At 40.1% G+C, this 16,284-nt stretch overlaps 10 non-coding genes across 10 annotated transcripts; 2 read left to right on the forward strand and 8 right to left on the reverse strand.

Annotated features, from left to right (window-relative positions):
* Positions 1 to 12: 12 nt before the first annotated feature.
* LOC130661092 (U2 spliceosomal RNA) lies at positions 13 to 204 on the reverse strand. The gene has a single exon (XR_008988288.1). It is a non-coding gene; the product is annotated as a U2 spliceosomal RNA (small nuclear RNA).
* Positions 205 to 526: 322 nt separating this feature from the next.
* Positions 527 to 599, reverse strand: Trnar-acg (transfer RNA arginine (anticodon ACG)). Its single transcript has one exon. It is a non-coding gene; the product is annotated as a tRNA-Arg (tRNA).
* Positions 600 to 5,067: 4,468 nt separating this feature from the next.
* On the forward strand, positions 5,068 to 5,186 carry LOC130658086 (5S ribosomal RNA). Its single transcript, XR_008985304.1, has one exon. It is a non-coding gene; the product is annotated as a 5S ribosomal RNA (ribosomal RNA).
* Positions 5,187 to 5,514: 328 nt separating this feature from the next.
* LOC130660044 (U1 spliceosomal RNA) lies at positions 5,515 to 5,679 on the reverse strand. Its single transcript, XR_008987246.1, has one exon. It is a non-coding gene; the product is annotated as a U1 spliceosomal RNA (small nuclear RNA).
* Positions 5,680 to 5,864: 185 nt separating this feature from the next.
* Positions 5,865 to 6,056, reverse strand: LOC130661093 (U2 spliceosomal RNA). The gene has a single exon (XR_008988289.1). It is a non-coding gene; the product is annotated as a U2 spliceosomal RNA (small nuclear RNA).
* Positions 6,057 to 6,378: 322 nt separating this feature from the next.
* On the reverse strand, positions 6,379 to 6,451 carry Trnar-acg (transfer RNA arginine (anticodon ACG)). The gene has a single exon. It is a non-coding gene; the product is annotated as a tRNA-Arg (tRNA).
* Positions 6,452 to 10,919: 4,468 nt separating this feature from the next.
* On the forward strand, positions 10,920 to 11,038 carry LOC130658088 (5S ribosomal RNA). The gene has a single exon (XR_008985305.1). It is a non-coding gene; the product is annotated as a 5S ribosomal RNA (ribosomal RNA).
* Positions 11,039 to 11,366: 328 nt separating this feature from the next.
* LOC130660045 (U1 spliceosomal RNA) lies at positions 11,367 to 11,531 on the reverse strand. The gene has a single exon (XR_008987247.1). It is a non-coding gene; the product is annotated as a U1 spliceosomal RNA (small nuclear RNA).
* Positions 11,532 to 11,716: 185 nt separating this feature from the next.
* LOC130661094 (U2 spliceosomal RNA) lies at positions 11,717 to 11,908 on the reverse strand. The gene has a single exon (XR_008988290.1). It is a non-coding gene; the product is annotated as a U2 spliceosomal RNA (small nuclear RNA).
* Positions 11,909 to 12,230: 322 nt separating this feature from the next.
* Positions 12,231 to 12,303, reverse strand: Trnar-acg (transfer RNA arginine (anticodon ACG)). Its single transcript has one exon. It is a non-coding gene; the product is annotated as a tRNA-Arg (tRNA).
* Between the last annotated feature and the right edge of the window lie 3,981 nt (positions 12,304 to 16,284).

Genomic DNA, 16,284 nt, shown 5'->3' on the forward strand with positions numbered 1-16,284 from the left:
ATTCTTTTATTGCTTATGTGGGCCGCCATCGGTAATAGTGCAACACCAAGGCAACCCGTGGTCACGGCGTGAATGAATCCACCTCCATGACCCAAGGCCAAAAATCAGATTAATATACTGACCATTCAGAGAATGGCCTACCAGATATTAAACTGATAAGAACAGATACTACACTTGATCTTAGCCATTAGGCCGAGAAGCGATAAAGAACAAGCGTTGCCATGATAGGCATCGTCCACACACCGTAACTGCTTGTGGAGCATGTCACGTTACTGTAAAGCTTACAACTGTCACCGCGTACGGATGGACGGCGACATAGTAAAAATCACGGCTGTTGATTTAGCCGTAGGATGGAGAGCGACTGTAGCGAGTGGATGGTAACTTACATGAATGCTAACAAAGGCGACGATACTAAGTGCGTGATATTACTTTCCAATATGTCTGCGTACATTCCGTTTATCAACGCATTACGCCAGAACGTGCGCGCGCGTTACACAGTAGACCATGCAGCCGAAATGCGACAGTGCGACCCTGCCAGGAGTCGAACCTGGAATCCCCTGATTCGTAGTCAGATGCCTTATCCATTGGGCCACAGGGCCATGCTTATGACTTCGCCCCATCGTCATTTTGGCTTGCGCATTCGTTTTACTTACGACAGAATTCTTCGTGTTTGTAGCCATGAAAGAAAGGGACTTCTGTGAGTGAATTTTTTTACTGTGGTCTAATAAAAAAGTCGAAACGCAGTGCCCAATATATGAATTGCTCCTAATAGCCGGAAACAGGCCGTGTCGATGATGTAGGCCGACATACGCAACGCAAACCAAAGAACGCTTTATGAAAATCCTAACACGAGCGCGGAAGAAGCCCAAATTAACAGACTAGATGTAATGCTGAAGACCTCAAACTCCAGCAGCTTCTCTTGCAGACTATTGCGTCGTACTACAAATAAAAATTAACATGCTTTCGCATAGTCGCGGCACCCAAAACGGACATTATACGATGTACAGAAACACACATTTCTGTTTTCGCGCCAAATCAATTCCCGGGAGTGGTACTTTTACGTCCGCATACTTCGCACCGTCTTAAATTATATCTCATTTACACGGTAATGTTTAGTATACTTCTACTGTGATAACAAGCATCGTTTATCGTTGGATTGTTGTAAGAAAACATTAAAAATGAGTGAAGCAGCTTCTCCAAAGAAAATCGCACCCAAGAAGAAACCTGCTGCAAAGAAGACAGCTGATCACCCTAAATATGTGGACATGATCAAGGCTGCTATCGCTACCCTAAAGGAACGCGGTGGTTCATCTCGCCAAGCTATTACAAAATATATTCATGCAAATTACAAAGTTGCTGAAAACTCAGATCATCATCTGAAAATGGCTCTTAAACGAGGAGTAACATCAGGCGATTTGATTCAAACTAAAGGCACTGGTGCTTCTGGATCATTCAAGCTAGGTCAGGTAAAAAAAGAAAAACCTAAGAAAAAGGCCGCAGCAAAAAAGCCAACGGCAAAGAAGCCTACTGCAAAGAAAAGTACACCAAAAAAGAAGCCAGCAAAGAAGAGCACGCCAAAGAAAGCAGCAAAGAAGCCTGCCACAAAGAAAGCCTCGGCTAAGAAACCAGCAGCTAAGAAACCCACAAAGAAGCCTGTTGCTAAAAAACCTGCAGCAAAGAAGGTCAAAAAGACTCCCAAAAAGGCAGCAAAGAAGACCGCAAAAAAATAATTTGTGTGTATCTGGCTATTACATTAACAAACGGCTATTTTTATAGCCACACATTTACAAAAAAACATTATCTTGGTACAAAGTTAAACTTGTTTAAGTCACTTAAACAGTTAAAAAAGAGTAAATTTAAGATTAGATTCCCTAAGTTTAAGTATTTTCGTTTTTAAATTTCTTATTTTCTTGCTTTTACTTTTCTTGCCCTTCATATTTTTAACATTGTCAAACTTTATGTAGCATAAAATTTTTATGTAGCATAAAATTTAAACAGAAAGCAGGACAAAGTTTGATATAAAAAGCTAGCCGTAATATTTTTTATGGATGTGTGGCTATAAAAATAGCCGTTTTTTGTTTGGTAAGATGCTTAGGCACGTTCCCCACGAATTCTTCTTGCCAACTGGATGTCTTTAGGCATGATTGTAACTCGTTTTGCGTGAATGGCACACAAGTTAGTATCCTCGAACAAGCCAACAAGGTACGCTTCAGAAGCCTCTTGCAGAGCCATAACGGCTGTGCTCTGGAATCGCAGATCTGTTTTGAAGTCCTGAGCAATTTCTCGCACAAGACGCTGGAAAGGCAACTTGCGGATCAAGAGCTCGGTTGACTTCTGGTATCTTCTGATTTCTCTGAGAGCAACTGTACCAGGTCTGTAACGATGTGGTTTTTTCACTCCTCCAGTAGCTGGTGCGCTTTTCCTCGCAGCTTTAGTGGCGAGTTGTTTTCGTGGAGCCTTTCCTCCAGTAGATTTACGTGCAGTTTGCTTTGTACGAGCCATATTTTAAGAAGTCGATGTAGTACGGATACACAAGACGGTCTAAAATGCACTATCGCGCCAAAGTTTTATTTCTCATATTGATTGACAGCTAAGGTTCAAAACAAACCATTTGATTGGTGCTAAGAAAGTAATTTCTGATTGGCTGCATAATGACATTACGCTCATTACTTTAACATTTTTATAAAATCTGTGTTTTTTGGCTACGGGAAAACGGCTGTATCTTCTGATACACAAAAGCTTTTGACTTTTTTTTTTTTTAGTAAGTAGCAGAAGGTTTGGCGAATTCCAACGATGCCAAATTTATTGCCTTACTGAAACATTAAGACCACGAATTTTTAAAAAAACTACAGTTTTACTTAAAAAAATGTACAAAATGTTCGGAACATTTTGTAATGACGCAACTCTATTGGTTAATTAGGGTGTTTCCACGAGCAGTAGGTAATTTTATGGCCTCTTTTTAAAGCTGTCTGAATTCTGTTAACTCAAACGTTGTTTTTGTACTCGTTCTGTACGCAACTATATCAATATGTCTGGACGCGGAAAAGGAGGTAAAGGATTGGGAAAAGGAGGTGCTAAACGTCACCGAAAAATTCTTCGTGATAACATTCAGGGAATCACAAAACCTGCTATTCGGCGTCTTGCTCGACGAGGTGGTGTCAAACGTATCTCTGGCCTTATCTATGAGGAAACCAGAGGTGTACTGAAGGTTTTCTTAGAGAATGTTATTCGTGATGCTGTAACCTACACAGAGCACGCTAAACGCAAGACCGTTACCGCTATGGATGTTGTTTATGCCTTAAAACGTCAAGGAAGAACTCTTTACGGATTCGGAGGTTAAGCGTTGTCATTGCTCAACAAAAACGGCTATTTTTATAGCCACAAATCTTTTAAAACATTACTTTGTGCACGCTTCCAAATTACACAATGTGTAAAGTCTTGTCACAGTTACATTTATTGCTATACGATACTATGTCATATATGACACAAAAAAAATTTAGAAATACTTTGTAGGGTTAATTTGCCTGGGAGTGTTTCCGTGAAAAGCTGGGTTAAGTTAAATGTAAGCAATAACATGGATCAATGTACTTGTCTTTTCTGCAAGTACAGCTAATAATACGTATGAAAAGTGAAGCTAATCCACACACACATGGGGAAGTATTTTAAATGTAGGCTAGTGTTCTTAAGCACATTATTTAGAAGTTTTATTAACTTCGGTTAACTTGTAGTGACGCCAAGTAAATGTTTTTTTAAAGATGTGTGGTCTTAAAAAAGACCGTTTGTGTTTGGTAGACGTTGGTTTACTTGCTGCTTGTGTATTTTGTGACGGCTTTTGTTCCTTCACTGACTGCGTGTTTTGCAAGTTCTCCAGGCAAGAGAAGACGTACTGCGGTTTGAATTTCACGAGAAGAGATGGTCGACTTTTTGTTTTGAAGAGCCAAACGCGAAGCTTCGGAAGCAATGCGCTCAAAGATGTCGTTGACAAATGAGTTCATAATGCTCATAGCTTTGCTTGAAACTCCGACATCTGGGTGAACTTGTTTCAAAACATTGTAGATGTAAATAGCATAACTTTCCTTTCTCTTTCTCTTGCGTTTCTTTTCACCAGTTCCACCAATCTTTCCTCCTTTTTTGCCGGCTCTTTTTTCACCTTTCTTGGCTACTTTAGGTGCCTGTTTTCCTCCTTTAGCTGCTGCGTCAGACATGGTTAAAAATTTTTGCTACTTAACTTGTAAATAAGCATTAAACTGCAAGTCAAAACTTTTTGTTTATAAGTAAAAAAATCGGATCGAATTCGATCCGAAAACGCCGATACGCAATTTAATTGGTTAAAAAAAAAATCTTTTGTTTAATACTTAATTATGATTGGTTAAAAAAACATGATTTCGATCCTATTTTTATGATGAAAAAACGAGTAAAGTTTATTTCGTTAACACTTACGTTAAATATTCGTACGTTTTTGTATTAACTTACAAATCAAATCGCAGTTATGTCTGGACGTGGAAAAGGTGGAAAAGCTAAGGCTAAAGCCAAGACAAGATCCTCAAGAGCTGGACTTCAATTTCCAGTCGGTAGAGTGCATAGATTCCTTCGTAGAGGGCACTATGCTAACCGAATTGGATCTGGAGCACCAGTTTACTTAGCAGCCGTCTTGGAATATTTATCTGCTGAGATATTGGAGTTGGCTGGTAACGCAGCAAGAGACAACAAAAAAGCTAGGATTATTCCAAGACATTTACAATTGGCTGTTCGTAATGATGAAGAATTAAACAAACTTTTGAGCGGTGTAACCATTGCAGCTGGTGGTGTTTTGCCAAACATTCAAGCTGTCTTACTCCCAAAGAAGAACGACAAAGGACAGAAGAAGTAAACCGCTACACTCAGAAAACAACGGCTATTTTTATAGCCACACATCTTTAAAAAAACATTGTTTTTTTCACAAAACTATAACCTTAAAGTCTAATAGATAATCCATGCATACGCCTTGTCCTAAGTAACTCAAAGAAATTAAATAAAAAAATTTGATCACAACGTCAAAATAAATTGCACGTATTTGCACCTACTAATGTCTACGGCCATACCACGATGAACACACCCGTTCTCGTCTGATCACGGAAGTTAAGCATCGTCGGGCCGGGATAGTACTTGGATGGGGGACCGCCTGGGAACTCCCGGTGTCGTAGGCTTTTCATTTTCATTTGCTGTGATATATTTCTTGTTATAACAATTAAGGAACGTGGCGGTTGTTGAAAGTGTTTCCTATGACATTTTCCTACGACATTTTCAGGTGATAGTACGAGAAAAAAGAGCTTTCAAATGCATACAAACTCGATCTATTGCCGATCATCCAATAACCCTGACGGAATGGCAAATAAAATAAAATTCCGCCGCCTTCCGAGGACTTATATCGCAATCACGTTTCGTAACAGCCAAGCGAGGTTTTACCTTAGCGTTTAAGTCACCACCGACATTTGGCCGCGCAACTTTTCTAAGCTCATTCATTTTGACTTAAGGAGGGGGCGAGCGCGGACGCAGGCCCCCACTACCAGAAATTGTACGGTCGAGTTACTGACGTTTGCAGTAATCGCAGAGGTCAGCCCAAGCGTAGTGCAATGCAAGAGCCTCACTCTGGAAGAAAACCCTCATTGATCAGTCTTTACTTCCCCGTCAGGTAAGTATGAGTTGGAACTGCACCGTAGCATGAGGGTACCCTTCAAAGTTTGTTAATGCTTGTGGCTTGAGTGTGTTATAAACTGCCGTGTCGCGGGGCATAGGCTGTATTCTCCCCCAGTGTACGCGTTTTGTTCCCGCCGTAGACTATGCAGAGTGCCGTCGGAAAGAGGACTGCTATTATTCTTTTATTGCTTATGTGGGCCGCCATCGGTAATAGTGCAACACCAAGGCAACCCGTGGTCACGGCGTGAATGAATCCACCTCCATGACCCAAGGCCAAAAATCAGATTAATATACTGACCATTCAGAGAATGGCCTACCAGATATTAAACTGATAAGAACAGATACTACACTTGATCTTAGCCATTAGGCCGAGAAGCGATAAAGAACAAGCGTTGCCATGATAGGCATCGTCCACACACCGTAACTGCTTGTGGAGCATGTCACGTTACTGTAAAGCTTACAACTGTCACCGCGTACGGATGGACGGCGACATAGTAAAAATCACGGCTGTTGATTTAGCCGTAGGATGGAGAGCGACTGTAGCGAGTGGATGGTAACTTACATGAATGCTAACAAAGGCGACGATACTAAGTGCGTGATATTACTTTCCAATATGTCTGCGTACATTCCGTTTATCAACGCATTACGCCAGAACGTGCGCGCGCGTTACACAGTAGACCATGCAGCCGAAATGCGACAGTGCGACCCTGCCAGGAGTCGAACCTGGAATCCCCTGATTCGTAGTCAGATGCCTTATCCATTGGGCCACAGGGCCATGCTTATGACTTCGCCCCATCGTCATTTTGGCTTGCGCATTCGTTTTACTTACGACAGAATTCTTCGTGTTTGTAGCCATGAAAGAAAGGGACTTCTGTGAGTGAATTTTTTTACTGTGGTCTAATAAAAAAGTCGAAACGCAGTGCCCAATATATGAATTGCTCCTAATAGCCGGAAACAGGCCGTGTCGATGATGTAGGCCGACATACGCAACGCAAACCAAAGAACGCTTTATGAAAATCCTAACACGAGCGCGGAAGAAGCCCAAATTAACAGACTAGATGTAATGCTGAAGACCTCAAACTCCAGCAGCTTCTCTTGCAGACTATTGCGTCGTACTACAAATAAAAATTAACATGCTTTCGCATAGTCGCGGCACCCAAAACGGACATTATACGATGTACAGAAACACACATTTCTGTTTTCGCGCCAAATCAATTCCCGGGAGTGGTACTTTTACGTCCGCATACTTCGCACCGTCTTAAATTATATCTCATTTACACGGTAATGTTTAGTATACTTCTACTGTGATAACAAGCATCGTTTATCGTTGGATTGTTGTAAGAAAACATTAAAAATGAGTGAAGCAGCTTCTCCAAAGAAAATCGCACCCAAGAAGAAACCTGCTGCAAAGAAGACAGCTGATCACCCTAAATATGTGGACATGATCAAGGCTGCTATCGCTACCCTAAAGGAACGCGGTGGTTCATCTCGCCAAGCTATTACAAAATATATTCATGCAAATTACAAAGTTGCTGAAAACTCAGATCATCATCTGAAAATGGCTCTTAAACGAGGAGTAACATCAGGCGATTTGATTCAAACTAAAGGCACTGGTGCTTCTGGATCATTCAAGCTAGGTCAGGTAAAAAAAGAAAAACCTAAGAAAAAGGCCGCAGCAAAAAAGCCAACGGCAAAGAAGCCTACTGCAAAGAAAAGTACACCAAAAAAGAAGCCAGCAAAGAAGAGCACGCCAAAGAAAGCAGCAAAGAAGCCTGCCACAAAGAAAGCCTCGGCTAAGAAACCAGCAGCTAAGAAACCCACAAAGAAGCCTGTTGCTAAAAAACCTGCAGCAAAGAAGGTCAAAAAGACTCCCAAAAAGGCAGCAAAGAAGACCGCAAAAAAATAATTTGTGTGTATCTGGCTATTACATTAACAAACGGCTATTTTTATAGCCACACATTTACAAAAAAACATTATCTTGGTACAAAGTTAAACTTGTTTAAGTCACTTAAACAGTTAAAAAAGAGTAAATTTAAGATTAGATTCCCTAAGTTTAAGTATTTTCGTTTTTAAATTTCTTATTTTCTTGCTTTTACTTTTCTTGCCCTTCATATTTTTAACATTGTCAAACTTTATGTAGCATAAAATTTTTATGTAGCATAAAATTTAAACAGAAAGCAGGACAAAGTTTGATATAAAAAGCTAGCCGTAATATTTTTTATGGATGTGTGGCTATAAAAATAGCCGTTTTTTGTTTGGTAAGATGCTTAGGCACGTTCCCCACGAATTCTTCTTGCCAACTGGATGTCTTTAGGCATGATTGTAACTCGTTTTGCGTGAATGGCACACAAGTTAGTATCCTCGAACAAGCCAACAAGGTACGCTTCAGAAGCCTCTTGCAGAGCCATAACGGCTGTGCTCTGGAATCGCAGATCTGTTTTGAAGTCCTGAGCAATTTCTCGCACAAGACGCTGGAAAGGCAACTTGCGGATCAAGAGCTCGGTTGACTTCTGGTATCTTCTGATTTCTCTGAGAGCAACTGTACCAGGTCTGTAACGATGTGGTTTTTTCACTCCTCCAGTAGCTGGTGCGCTTTTCCTCGCAGCTTTAGTGGCGAGTTGTTTTCGTGGAGCCTTTCCTCCAGTAGATTTACGTGCAGTTTGCTTTGTACGAGCCATATTTTAAGAAGTCGATGTAGTACGGATACACAAGACGGTCTAAAATGCACTATCGCGCCAAAGTTTTATTTCTCATATTGATTGACAGCTAAGGTTCAAAACAAACCATTTGATTGGTGCTAAGAAAGTAATTTCTGATTGGCTGCATAATGACATTACGCTCATTACTTTAACATTTTTATAAAATCTGTGTTTTTTGGCTACGGGAAAACGGCTGTATCTTCTGATACACAAAAGCTTTTGACTTTTTTTTTTTTTAGTAAGTAGCAGAAGGTTTGGCGAATTCCAACGATGCCAAATTTATTGCCTTACTGAAACATTAAGACCACGAATTTTTAAAAAAACTACAGTTTTACTTAAAAAAATGTACAAAATGTTCGGAACATTTTGTAATGACGCAACTCTATTGGTTAATTAGGGTGTTTCCACGAGCAGTAGGTAATTTTATGGCCTCTTTTTAAAGCTGTCTGAATTCTGTTAACTCAAACGTTGTTTTTGTACTCGTTCTGTACGCAACTATATCAATATGTCTGGACGCGGAAAAGGAGGTAAAGGATTGGGAAAAGGAGGTGCTAAACGTCACCGAAAAATTCTTCGTGATAACATTCAGGGAATCACAAAACCTGCTATTCGGCGTCTTGCTCGACGAGGTGGTGTCAAACGTATCTCTGGCCTTATCTATGAGGAAACCAGAGGTGTACTGAAGGTTTTCTTAGAGAATGTTATTCGTGATGCTGTAACCTACACAGAGCACGCTAAACGCAAGACCGTTACCGCTATGGATGTTGTTTATGCCTTAAAACGTCAAGGAAGAACTCTTTACGGATTCGGAGGTTAAGCGTTGTCATTGCTCAACAAAAACGGCTATTTTTATAGCCACAAATCTTTTAAAACATTACTTTGTGCACGCTTCCAAATTACACAATGTGTAAAGTCTTGTCACAGTTACATTTATTGCTATACGATACTATGTCATATATGACACAAAAAAAATTTAGAAATACTTTGTAGGGTTAATTTGCCTGGGAGTGTTTCCGTGAAAAGCTGGGTTAAGTTAAATGTAAGCAATAACATGGATCAATGTACTTGTCTTTTCTGCAAGTACAGCTAATAATACGTATGAAAAGTGAAGCTAATCCACACACACATGGGGAAGTATTTTAAATGTAGGCTAGTGTTCTTAAGCACATTATTTAGAAGTTTTATTAACTTCGGTTAACTTGTAGTGACGCCAAGTAAATGTTTTTTTAAAGATGTGTGGTCTTAAAAAAGACCGTTTGTGTTTGGTAGACGTTGGTTTACTTGCTGCTTGTGTATTTTGTGACGGCTTTTGTTCCTTCACTGACTGCGTGTTTTGCAAGTTCTCCAGGCAAGAGAAGACGTACTGCGGTTTGAATTTCACGAGAAGAGATGGTCGACTTTTTGTTTTGAAGAGCCAAACGCGAAGCTTCGGAAGCAATGCGCTCAAAGATGTCGTTGACAAATGAGTTCATGATGCTCATAGCTTTGCTTGAAACTCCGACATCTGGGTGAACTTGTTTCAAAACATTGTAGATGTAAATAGCATAACTTTCCTTTCTCTTTCTCTTGCGTTTCTTTTCACCAGTTCCACCAATCTTTCCTCCTTTTTTGCCGGCTCTTTTTTCACCTTTCTTGGCTACTTTAGGTGCCTGTTTTCCTCCTTTAGCTGCTGCGTCAGACATGGTTAAAAATTTTTGCTACTTAACTTGTAAATAAGCATTAAACTGCAAGTCAAAACTTTTTGTTTATAAGTAAAAAAATCGGATCGAATTCGATCCGAAAACGCCGATACGCAATTTAATTGGTTAAAAAAAAAATCTTTTGTTTAATACTTAATTATGATTGGTTAAAAAAACATGATTTCGATCCTATTTTTATGATGAAAAAACGAGTAAAGTTTATTTCGTTAACACTTACGTTAAATATTCGTACGTTTTTGTATTAACTTACAAATCAAATCGCAGTTATGTCTGGACGTGGAAAAGGTGGAAAAGCTAAGGCTAAAGCCAAGACAAGATCCTCAAGAGCTGGACTTCAATTTCCAGTCGGTAGAGTGCATAGATTCCTTCGTAGAGGGCACTATGCTAACCGAATTGGATCTGGAGCACCAGTTTACTTAGCAGCCGTCTTGGAATATTTATCTGCTGAGATATTGGAGTTGGCTGGTAACGCAGCAAGAGACAACAAAAAAGCTAGGATTATTCCAAGACATTTACAATTGGCTGTTCGTAATGATGAAGAATTAAACAAACTTTTGAGCGGTGTAACCATTGCAGCTGGTGGTGTTTTGCCAAACATTCAAGCTGTCTTACTCCCAAAGAAGAACGACAAAGGACAGAAGAAGTAAACCGCTACACTCAGAAAACAACGGCTATTTTTATAGCCACACATCTTTAAAAAAACATTGTTTTTTTCACAAAACTATAACCTTAAAGTCTAATAGATAATCCATGCATACGCCTTGTCCTAAGTAACTCAAAGAAATTAAATAAAAAAATTTGATCACAACGTCAAAATAAATTGCACGTATTTGCACCTACTAATGTCTACGGCCATACCACGATGAACACACCCGTTCTCGTCTGATCACGGAAGTTAAGCATCGTCGGGCCGGGATAGTACTTGGATGGGGGACCGCCTGGGAACTCCCGGTGTCGTAGGCTTTTCATTTTCATTTGCTGTGATATATTTCTTGTTATAACAATTAAGGAACGTGGCGGTTGTTGAAAGTGTTTCCTATGACATTTTCCTACGACATTTTCAGGTGATAGTACGAGAAAAAAGAGCTTTCAAATGCATACAAACTCGATCTATTGCCGATCATCCAATAACCCTGACGGAATGGCAAATAAAATAAAATTCCGCCGCCTTCCGAGGACTTATATCGCAATCACGTTTCGTAACAGCCAAGCGAGGTTTTACCTTAGCGTTTAAGTCACCACCGACATTTGGCCGCGCAACTTTTCTAAGCTCATTCATTTTGACTTAAGGAGGGGGCGAGCGCGGACGCAGGCCCCCACTACCAGAAATTGTACGGTCGAGTTACTGACGTTTGCAGTAATCGCAGAGGTCAGCCCAAGCGTAGTGCAATGCAAGAGCCTCACTCTGGAAGAAAACCCTCATTGATCAGTCTTTACTTCCCCGTCAGGTAAGTATGAGTTGGAACTGCACCGTAGCATGAGGGTACCCTTCAAAGTTTGTTAATGCTTGTGGCTTGAGTGTGTTATAAACTGCCGTGTCGCGGGGCATAGGCTGTATTCTCCCCCAGTGTACGCGTTTTGTTCCCGCCGTTGACTATGCAGAGTGCCGTCGGAAAGAGGACTGCTATTATTCTTTTATTGCTTATGTGGGCCGCCATCGGTAATAGTGCAACACCAAGGCAACCCGTGGTCACGGCGTGAATGAATCCACCTCCATGACCCAAGGCCAAAAATCAGATTAATATACTGACCATTCAGAGAATGGCCTACCAGATATTAAACTGATAAGAACAGATACTACACTTGATCTTAGCCATTAGGCCGAGAAGCGATAAAGAACAAGCGTTGCCATGATAGGCATCGTCCACACACCGTAACTGCTTGTGGAGCATGTCACGTTACTGTAAAGCTTACAACTGTCACCGCGTACGGATGGACGGCGAGATAGTAAAAATCACGGCTGTTGATTTAGCCGTAGGATGGAGAGCGACTGTAGCGAGTGGATGGTAACTTACATGAATGCTAACAAAGGCGACGATACTAAGTGCGTGATATTACTTTCCAATATGTCTGCGTACATTCCGTTTATCAACGCATTACGCCAGAACGTGCGCGCGCGTTACACAGTAGACCATGCAGCCGAAATGCGACAGTGCGACCCTGCCAGGAGTCGAACCTGGAATCCCCTGATTCGTAGTCAGATGCCTTATCCATTGGGCCACAGGGCCATGCTTATGACTTCGCCCCATCGTCATTTTGGCTTGCGCATTCGTTTTACTTACGACAGAATTCTTCGTGTTTGTAGCCATGAAAGAAAGGGACTTCTGTGAGTGAATTTTTTTACTGTGGTCTAATAAAAAAGTCGAAACGCAGTGCCCAATATATGAATTGCTCCTAATAGCCGGAAACAGGCCGTGTCGATGATGTAGGCCGACATACGCAACGCAAACCAAAGAACGCTTTATGAAAATCCTAACACGAGCGCGGAAGAAGCCCAAATTAACAGACTAGATGTAATGCTGAAGACCTCAAACTCCAGCAGCTTCTCTTGCAGACTATTGCGTCGTACTACAAATAAAAATTAACATGCTTTCGCATAGTCGCGGCACCCAAAACGGACATTATACGATGTACAGAAACACACATTTCTGTTTTCGCGCCAAATCAATTCCCGGGAGTGGTACTTTTACGTCCGCATACTTCGCACCGTCTTAAATTATATCTCATTTACACGGTAATGTTTAGTATACTTCTACTGTGATAACAAGCATCGTTTATCGTTGGATTGTTGTAAGAAAACATTAAAAATGAGTGAAGCAGCTTCTCCAAAGAAAATCGCACCCAAGAAGAAACCTGCTGCAAAGAAGACAGCTGATCACCCTAAATATGTGGACATGATCAAGGCTGCTATCGCTACCCTAAAGGAACGCGGTGGTTCATCTCGCCAAGCTATTACAAAATATATTCATGCAAATTACAAAGTTGCTGAAAACTCAGATCATCATCTGAAAATGGCTCTTAAACGAGGAGTAACATCAGGCGATTTGATTCAAACTAAAGGCACTGGTGCTTCTGGATCATTCAAGCTAGGTCAGGTAAAAAAAGAAAAACCTAAGAAAAAGGCCGCAGCAAAAAAGCCAACGGCAAAGAAGCCTACTGCAAAGAAAAGTACACCAAAAAAGAAGCCAGCAAAGAAGAGCACGCCAAAGAAAGCAGCAAAGAAGCCTGCCACAAAGAAAGCCTCGGCTAAGAAACCAGCAGCTAAGAAACCCACAAAGAAGCCTGTTGCTAAAAAACCTGCAGCAAAGAAGGTCAAAAAGACTCCCAAAAAGGCAGCAAAGAAGACCGCAAAAAAATAATTTGTGTGTATCTGGCTATTACATTAACAAACGGCTATTTTTATAGCCACACATTTACAAAAAAACATTATCTTGGTACAAAGTTAAACTTGTTTAAGTCACTTAAACAGTTAAAAAAGAGTAAATTTAAGATTAGATTCCCTAAGTTTAAGTATTTTCGTTTTTAAATTTCTTATTTTCTTGCTTTTACTTTTCTTGCCCTTCATATTTTTAACATTGTCAAACTTTATGTAGCATAAAATTTTTATGTAGCATAAAATTTAAACAGAAAGCAGGACAAAGTTTGATATAAAAAGCTAGCCGTGATATTTTTTATGGATGTGTGGCTATAAAAATAGCCGTTTTTTGTTTGGTAAGATGCTTAGGCACGTTCCCCACGAATTCTTCTTGCCAACTGGATGTCTTTAGGCATGATTGTAACTCGTTTTGCGTGAATGGCACACAAGTTAGTATCCTCGAACAAGCCAACAAGGTACGCTTCAGAAGCCTCTTGCAGAGCCATAACGGCTGTGCTCTGGAATCGCAGATCTGTTTTGAAGTCCTGAGCAATTTCTCGCACAAGACGCTGGAAAGGCAACTTGCGGATCAAGAGCTCGGTTGACTTCTGGTATCTTCTGATTTCTCTGAGAGCAACTGTACCAGGTCTGTAACGATGTGGTTTTTTCACTCCTCCAGTAGCTGGTGCGCTTTTCCTCGCAGCTTTAGTGGCGAGTTGTTTTCGTGGAGCCTTTCCTCCAGTAGATTTACGTGCAGTTTGCTTTGTACGAGCCATATTTTAAGAAGTCGATGTAGTACGGATACACAAGACGGTCTAAAATGCACTATCGCGCCAAAGTTTTATTTCTCATATTGATTGACAGCTAAGGTTCAAAACAAACCATTTGATTGGTGCTAAGAAAGTAATTTCTGATTGGCTGCATAATGACATTACGCTCATTACTTTAACATTTTTATAAAATCTGTGTTTTTTGGCTACGGGAAAACGGCTGTATCTTCTGATACACAAAAGCTTTTGACTTTTTTTTTTTTTAGTAAGTAGCAGAAGGTTTGGCGAATTCCAACGATGCCAAATTTATTGCCTTACTGAAACATTAAGACCACGAATTTTTAAAAAAACTACAGTTTTACTTAAAAAAATGTACAAAATGTTCGGAACATTTTGTAATGACGCAACTCTATTGGTTAATTAGGGTGTTTCCACGAGCAGTAGGTAATTTTATGGCCTCTTTTTAAAGCTGTCTGAATTCTGTTAACTCAAACGTTGTTTTTGTACTCGTTCTGTACGCAACTATATCAATATGTCTGGACGCGGAAAAGGAGGTAAAGGATTGGGAAAAGGAGGTGCTAAACGTCACCGAAAAATTCTTCGTGATAACATTCAGGGAATCACAAAACCTGCTATTCGGCGTCTTGCTCGACGAGGTGGTGTCAAACGTATCTCTGGCCTTATCTATGAGGAAACCAGAGGTGTACTGAAGGTTTTCTTAGAGAATGTTATTCGTGATGCTGTAACCTACACAGAGCACGCTAAACGCAAGACCGTTACCGCTATGGATGTTGTTTATGCCTTAAAACGTCAAGGAAGAACTCTTTACGGATTCGGAGGTTAAGCGTTGTCATTGCTCAACAAAAACGGCTATTTTTATAGCCACAAATCTTTTAAAACATTACTTTGTGCACGCTTCCAAATTACACAATGTGTAAAGTCTTGTCACAGTTACATTTATTGCTATACGATACTATGTCATATATGACACAAAAAAAATTTAGAAATACTTTGTAGGGTTAATTTGCCTGGGAGTGTTTCCGTGAAAAGCTGGGTTAAGTTAAATGTAAGCAATAACATGGATCAATGTACTTGTCTTTTCTGCAAGTACAGCTAATAATACGTATGAAAAGTGAAGCTAATCCACACACACATGGGGAAGTATTTTAAATGTAGGCTAGTGTTCTTAAGCACATTATTTAGAAGTTTTATTAACTTCGGTCAACTTGTAGTGACGCCAAGTAAATGTTTTTTTAAAGATGTGTGGTCTTAAAAAAGACCGTTTGTGTTTGGTAGACGTTGGTTTACTTGCTGCTTGTGTATTTTGTGACGGCTTTTGTTCCTTCACTGACTGCGTGTTTTGCAAGTTCTCCAGGCAAGAGAAGACGTACTGCGGTTTGAATTTCACGAGAAGAGATGGTCGACTTTTTGTTTTGAAGAGCCAAACGCGAAGCTTCGGAAGCAATGCGCTCAAAGATGTCGTTGACAAATGAGTTCATGATGCTCATAGCTTTGCTTGAAACTCCGACATCTGGGTGAACTTGTTTCAAAACATTGTAGATGTAAATAGCATAACTTTCCTTTCTCTTTCTCTTGCGTTTCTTTTCACCAGTTCCACCAATCTTTCCTCCTTTTTTGCCGGCTCTTTTTTCACCTTTCTTGGCTACTTTAGGTGCCTGTTTTCCTCCTTTAGCTGCTGCGTCAGACATGGTTAAAAATTTTTGCTACTTAACTTGTAAATAAGCATTAAACTGCAAGTCAAAACTTTTTGTTTATAAGTAAAAAAATCGGATCGAATTCGATCCGAAAACGCCGATACGCAATTTAATTGGTTAAAAAAAAAATCTTTTGTTTAATACTTAATTATGATTGGTTAAAAAAACATGATTTCGATCCTATTTTTATGATGAAAAAACGAGTAAAGTTTATTTCGTTAACACTTACGTTAAATATTCGTACGTTTTTGTATTAACTTACAAATCAAATCGCAGTTATGTCTGGACGTGGAAAAGGTGGAAAAGCTAAGGCTAAAGCCAAGACAAGATCCTCAAGAGCTGGACTTCAATTTCCAGTCGGTAGAGTGC

This window comes from Hydractinia symbiolongicarpus, chromosome 9 (assembly GCF_029227915.1).
Source record: "Hydractinia symbiolongicarpus strain clone_291-10 chromosome 9, HSymV2.1, whole genome shotgun sequence".
NCBI lineage: Eukaryota > Metazoa > Cnidaria > Hydrozoa > Anthoathecata > Hydractiniidae > Hydractinia > Hydractinia symbiolongicarpus.